This window comes from Bombus fervidus, unplaced genomic scaffold, assembly GCF_041682495.2.
Source record: "Bombus fervidus isolate BK054 unplaced genomic scaffold, iyBomFerv1 scaffold0163, whole genome shotgun sequence".
In the NCBI taxonomy this organism is placed as follows: domain Eukaryota; kingdom Metazoa; phylum Arthropoda; class Insecta; order Hymenoptera; family Apidae; genus Bombus; species Bombus fervidus.
In genome coordinates, this window is record NW_027212724.1 from 4102 (window position 1) to 9561 (window position 5460).

The 5460-nt window shown below is 41.6% G+C and overlaps 1 non-coding gene across 1 annotated transcript; it reads right to left on the minus strand.

Moving 5' to 3' along the window:
- Positions 1-303: 303 nt before the first annotated feature.
- On the minus strand, positions 304-2228 carry LOC139997741 (small subunit ribosomal RNA). Its single transcript, XR_011803082.1, has one exon. It is a non-coding gene; the product is annotated as a small subunit ribosomal RNA (ribosomal RNA).
- Positions 2229-5460: the final 3232 nt, after the last annotated feature.

Consider the following 5460-nt stretch of genomic DNA (forward strand, 5'->3'; position numbering starts at 1 on the left):
GACGGCGGGTCTTTCTGTGTACGACCTCACGCAGGCGCCTCGAATTATTCGTGTAAAAGTATATCTCTTCATCCCGATGATCGAGAGAGAGTGCCACACTCTTCGTATAGTTTCGTAACTGGAGCGTCTCCCACCTCCTTATTGTAAAAAATTTGGCTTTTGTCAAAGTATATAGCTTGTTAATACGTCGTATATACTTTGTGTCGATATAGGAGGAGTACGGCTCCTTACCGACGATATTATATATATTTTATTATACAGTGTTCAAGTCAAATATATTCTTTGTGTTTTTGTATTTTTCGTTAATGATCCTTCCGCAGGTTCACCTACGGAAACCTTGTTACGACTTTTACTTCCTCTAAATGATCAAGTTTGGTCATCTTCCCGGTAACATCGGCAATGCTTATCACATTGGCCGCGCACCAGTCCGAAGACCTCACTAAATCATTCAATCGGTAGTAGCGACGGGCGGTGTGTACAAAGGGCAGGGACGTAATCAACGCGAGCTTATGACTCGCGCTTACTGGGAATTCCTCGTTCATGGGGAATAATTGCAAGCCCCAATCCCTAGCACGAAGGAGGTTCAGCGGGTTACCCGGGCCTTTCGGCCAGGGAAAACACGCTGATTCCTTCAGTGTAGCGCGCCGTGCGGCCCAGAACATCTAAGGGCATCACAGACCTGTTATTGCTCAATCTCGTGCGGCTAGAAGCCGCCTGTTCCTCTAAGAAGATTTGTTTGTACGTTGGTAGTAAAAACCCGCCGACCGAAGCCGGGGGCCTTCGAGATACCATAATTTACGTCTATTTAGCAGGCTAGAGTCTCGTTCGTTATCGGAATTAACCAGACAAATCGCTCCACCAACTAAGAACGGCCATGCACCACCACCCACCGAATCAAGAAAGAGCTATCAATCTGTCAATCCTTCCGGTGTCCGGGCCTGGTGAGGTTTCCCGTGTTGAGTCAAATTAAGCCGCAGGCTCCACTCCTGGTGGTGCCCTTCCGTCAATTCCTTTAAGTTTCAGCTTTGCAACCATACTTCCCCCGGAACCCAAAAGCTTTGGTTTCCCGGAAGCTGCCCGCCGAGTCATCGGAGGAACTTCGGCGGATCGCTGGCTGGCATCGTTTATGGTTAGAACTAGGGCGGTATCTGATCGCCTTCGAACCTCTAACTTTCGTTCTTGATTAATGAAAACATTTTTGGCAAATGCTTTCGCTTCTGTCCGTCTTGCGACGATCCAAGAATTTCACCTCTAACGTCGCAATACGAATGCCCCCATCTGTCCCTATTAATCATTACCTCGGGGCTCCGAAAACCAACAAAATAGAACCGAGGTCCTATTCCATTATTCCATGCACACAGTATTCAGGCGAAGGTAGCCTGCTTTAAGCACTCTAATTTGTTCAAAGTAAACGTATCGGCCCACCTCGACACTCAGTGAAGAGCACCGCGATGGGATATTAGTTGGACCGCCCCGCGAGGAGCTAAGCCCACCGATAGGACGTACCACATAATGCCAGTTAAACACCGCGAGCGGTGAACCGACACTGTGACACACAGATTCAACTACGAGCTTTTTAACCGCAACAACTTTAATATACGCTATTGGAGCTGGAATTACCGCGGCTGCTGGCACCAGACTTGCCCTCCAATTGGTCCTCGTTAAAGGATTTAAAGTGTACTCATTCCGATTACGGGGCCTCGGATGAGTCCCGTATCGTTATTTTTCGTCACTACCTCCCCGTGCCGGGAGTGGGTAATTTGCGCGCCTGCTGCCTTCCTTGGATGTGGTAGCTGTTTCTCAGGCTCCCTCTCCGGAATCGAACCCTGATTCCCCGTTACCCGTTACAACCATGGTAGGCGCAGAACCTACCATCGACAGTTGATAAGGCAGACATTTGAAAGATGCGTCGCCGGTGCTAGATGACCATGCGATCAGCACAAAGTTATTCAGAGTCACCAAAACAAACGATGGACGAACGGACGAGCCATCCGCCACCGATTGGTTTTGATCTAATAAAAGCATTCGTACCATCTCTGGTACGAATCTGTTTGCATGTATTAGCTCTAGAATTACCACAGTTATCCAAGTAAGTTTAAGTATGATCTAAGAAACCATAACTGATTTAATGAGCCATTCGCGGTTTCACCTTAATGCGGCATGTACTGAGACATGCATGGCTTAATCTTTGAGACAAGCATATGACTACTGGCAGGATCAACCAGGGAACTTTGTATTTTATATATATATTATATATTAGAGTCAAAAGACTCTCTTTTTAAAATAGCCTCAGAGTGTCGTAGGTGGGTCCGTAACACCGTACGACGAGACTTTTCGTTCTTAGTGAACGTTCGACGACACCCTTTTAATTCCCGTTGTAACGTCGAACGCCACTACTCTCTCTCATTTCGCCACTCTCTCTTTACTTTCTTTCGTTCGTTTGATTGTTTGTGTGGAATATTTTAAGATCATTCTGTTCATAGGATCATTCTGTAAGAATGGTTTGTTGGTTGAACGAATATGCCTTAGCGGTAAAAAGCACGTAAACTGCATGCTGAACGTACCGTCCTCGTAAGAAACATATTCGTTCGTTCTTTTGATATTCTCCAATCAGAAAGAACGCACTTCCTAAAAGGTAGTACGCTCCCCATTAGCCTTTCGTATGTTTAAAACGTACTGCGTACGCTATAACATAAGTTTTGGAACGGTCTCTGCCGAACCAGCATGAATTGATACTCAGTTAGTAACAAGCACACTGCCCTAACTTTTTTTAAAGTTAGTGCGAGCATACAGGATCCAGCTTCCCGACTAAGGGGAACCTTGCCACGTTATTTGGTCATTACGTCCAGGACAGCGACCCGCGGCGCAGCAGTGTAGAGAAAGAGTCGATACGAGAACGAAGGAACAGTCGAGAAATAGTAAAAAAGTTCACTAAGACTCGAGGAGCGGTGACTGAATTCTCAACCGAGGCCGTAGAATAGCCACGCGCTCGACGCTGTTCCGTCCGGACCGTCCGACTCGACGTGTCTCTTATAGATACCAAAGCGCCGGCCGGACGGTCGGCGCCGGCCGGGCCAGCGGCCGGGCGCTTACCATGTAAAACCTCCGTTAGAGCGTACCGTCGGACTTAGTCTCTGAAACGCTCGACCACTTTTTTCGAATAAACTACCCTTAGAAAACATCCTATCGTCGAGATATTTTAACGCACCGCTTATTTTAATATTTCAAACGAGTTTTTATCGAAAAATTTAATTTTTTTTTTTTTTTCAAAATCGCATCAGTAAACCACCTCTTTTAACGAATACGGACAAAAACCACGTTCTTAATCGATTAGAACACGTTAAAACAACGAGAAATATGCAAAAAAATATATACCTTGCAACGTTAATTAACGAAAAAATTAAACAAATATCGCAGTCGTGTCAGTTCGACGGACACTAATTTTTTAAAAAATTCGAAAAAAACGTTTAATCCAGTTGTATTTAATAGAGATATAACCGTTTCTGCAAAAATATTTATACCTTATATAACGCTTTTTAACGAAATAACTCGAAATAAGCTTTTCGGACTTTTCCGCCGGCCGAAATTTTTCTAAGTCCCAACGTACCGTCGGACTTAGTCTCTGAAACGCTCGACCACTTTGTTCCAATAAAGTACCCTTATAAAACGTCCTATCGTCGAGATATTTTAACGCACCGCTTATTTTAATATTTTAAACGAGTTTTTATCGAAAAATTTAATTTTTTTTTTTTTTTCAAAATCGCATCAGTAAACCACCTCTTTTAACGAATACGGACAAAAACCACGTTCTTAATCGATTAGAACACGTTGAAACAACGAGAAATATGCAAAAAAATATATACCTTGCAACGTTAATTAACGAAATAATTAAACAAATATCGCAGTCGTGTCAGTTCGTCGAACACAAATTTTTTAAAAAATTCGAAAAAACGTTTAATCCAGTTGTATTTAATAGAGATATAACCGTTTCCGCAAAAATATTTATACCTTATAACGCTTTTTAACGAAATAACTCGAAATAAGTATTTCGGACTTTTCCGCCGGCCGAAATTTTTCTAAGTCCCAACGTACCGGTCCAGAATGAGACAAAGTTCCAAAGGCCCGGTCGTATCCGTCCGTTTTTTTTTAACCTTCCACGGACGAAATAAACGTTTAATCCCGACGTAAAATACAATAATATAGCGATTTATATAAAAATATTCATACCTCATAACGCTTTTTAACGAAATAACTCGAAAAAACTTTTCGGTCCGAAATTTTTCTAAGTCCCTACGTACCGCTCGAGAATGCGACTAAGTTCCAACGTCCCGGGCGCGATCATACTTTTTTTATATAACTTTTCAGCGACGAAATAAATGCTTAATCCCGATGTAAAACGTCATTTTAAAGCGATTTATGCAAGAATATTCGCACCTTATAACGCTTTTAAGCGAAATAATTCAAAAAAACCTTTCGAATAAAAAATTTTTTTTTAACGTTTTCGGGACCAAATAAACGTTTAATCCCGACGTAAAATATAATAATACAACGATTTATATAAAAATATTAATACCTCATAACGCTTTTTAACGAAATAACTCGAAAAAACTTTTCGGTCGAAAATTTTTCTAAGTCCCTACGTACCGGTGGAGAGTATGACCAAGTCCGACGGGCCGAGTCGCGTCGGTCCACTATTTTTTTTTAACGTTTTCGGGACCAAATAAACGTTTAATCCCGACGTAAAATATAATAATATAGCGATTTATATAAAAATATTCGTACCTTATAACGCTTTTTAACGAAATAACTCGAAAAAACTTTTCGGTCGAAAATTTTTCTAAGTCCCTACGTACCGGTGGAGAGTATGACCAAGTCCGACGGGCCGAGTCGCGTCGGTCCACTATTTTTCTTTAACGTTTTCGGGACCAAATAAACGTTTAATCCCGACGTAAAATATAATAATATAGCGATTTATATAAAAATATTCGTACCTTATAACGCTTTTTAACGAAATAACTCGAAAAAACTTTTCGGTCGAAAATTTTTCTAAGTCCCTACGTACCGGTGGAGAGTATGACCAAGTCCGACGGGCCGAGTCGCGTCGGTCCACTATTTTTTTTTAACGTTTTCGGGACCAAATAAACGTTTAATCCCGACGTAAAATATAATAATATAGCGATTTATATAAAAATATTCATACCTTATAACACTTTTAAGCGAAATAACTCGAAAAAACTTTTCGGTCGAAAATTTTTCTAAGTCCCTACGTACCGGTGGAGAGTATGACCAAGTCCGACGGGCCGAGTCGCGTCGGTCCACTATTTTTTTTTAACGTTTTCGGGACCAAATAAACGTTTAATCCCGACGTAAAATATAATAATATAGCGATTTATATAAAAATATTCATACCTTATAACACTTTTAAGCGAAATAACTCGAAAAAACTTTTCGGTCGAAAAT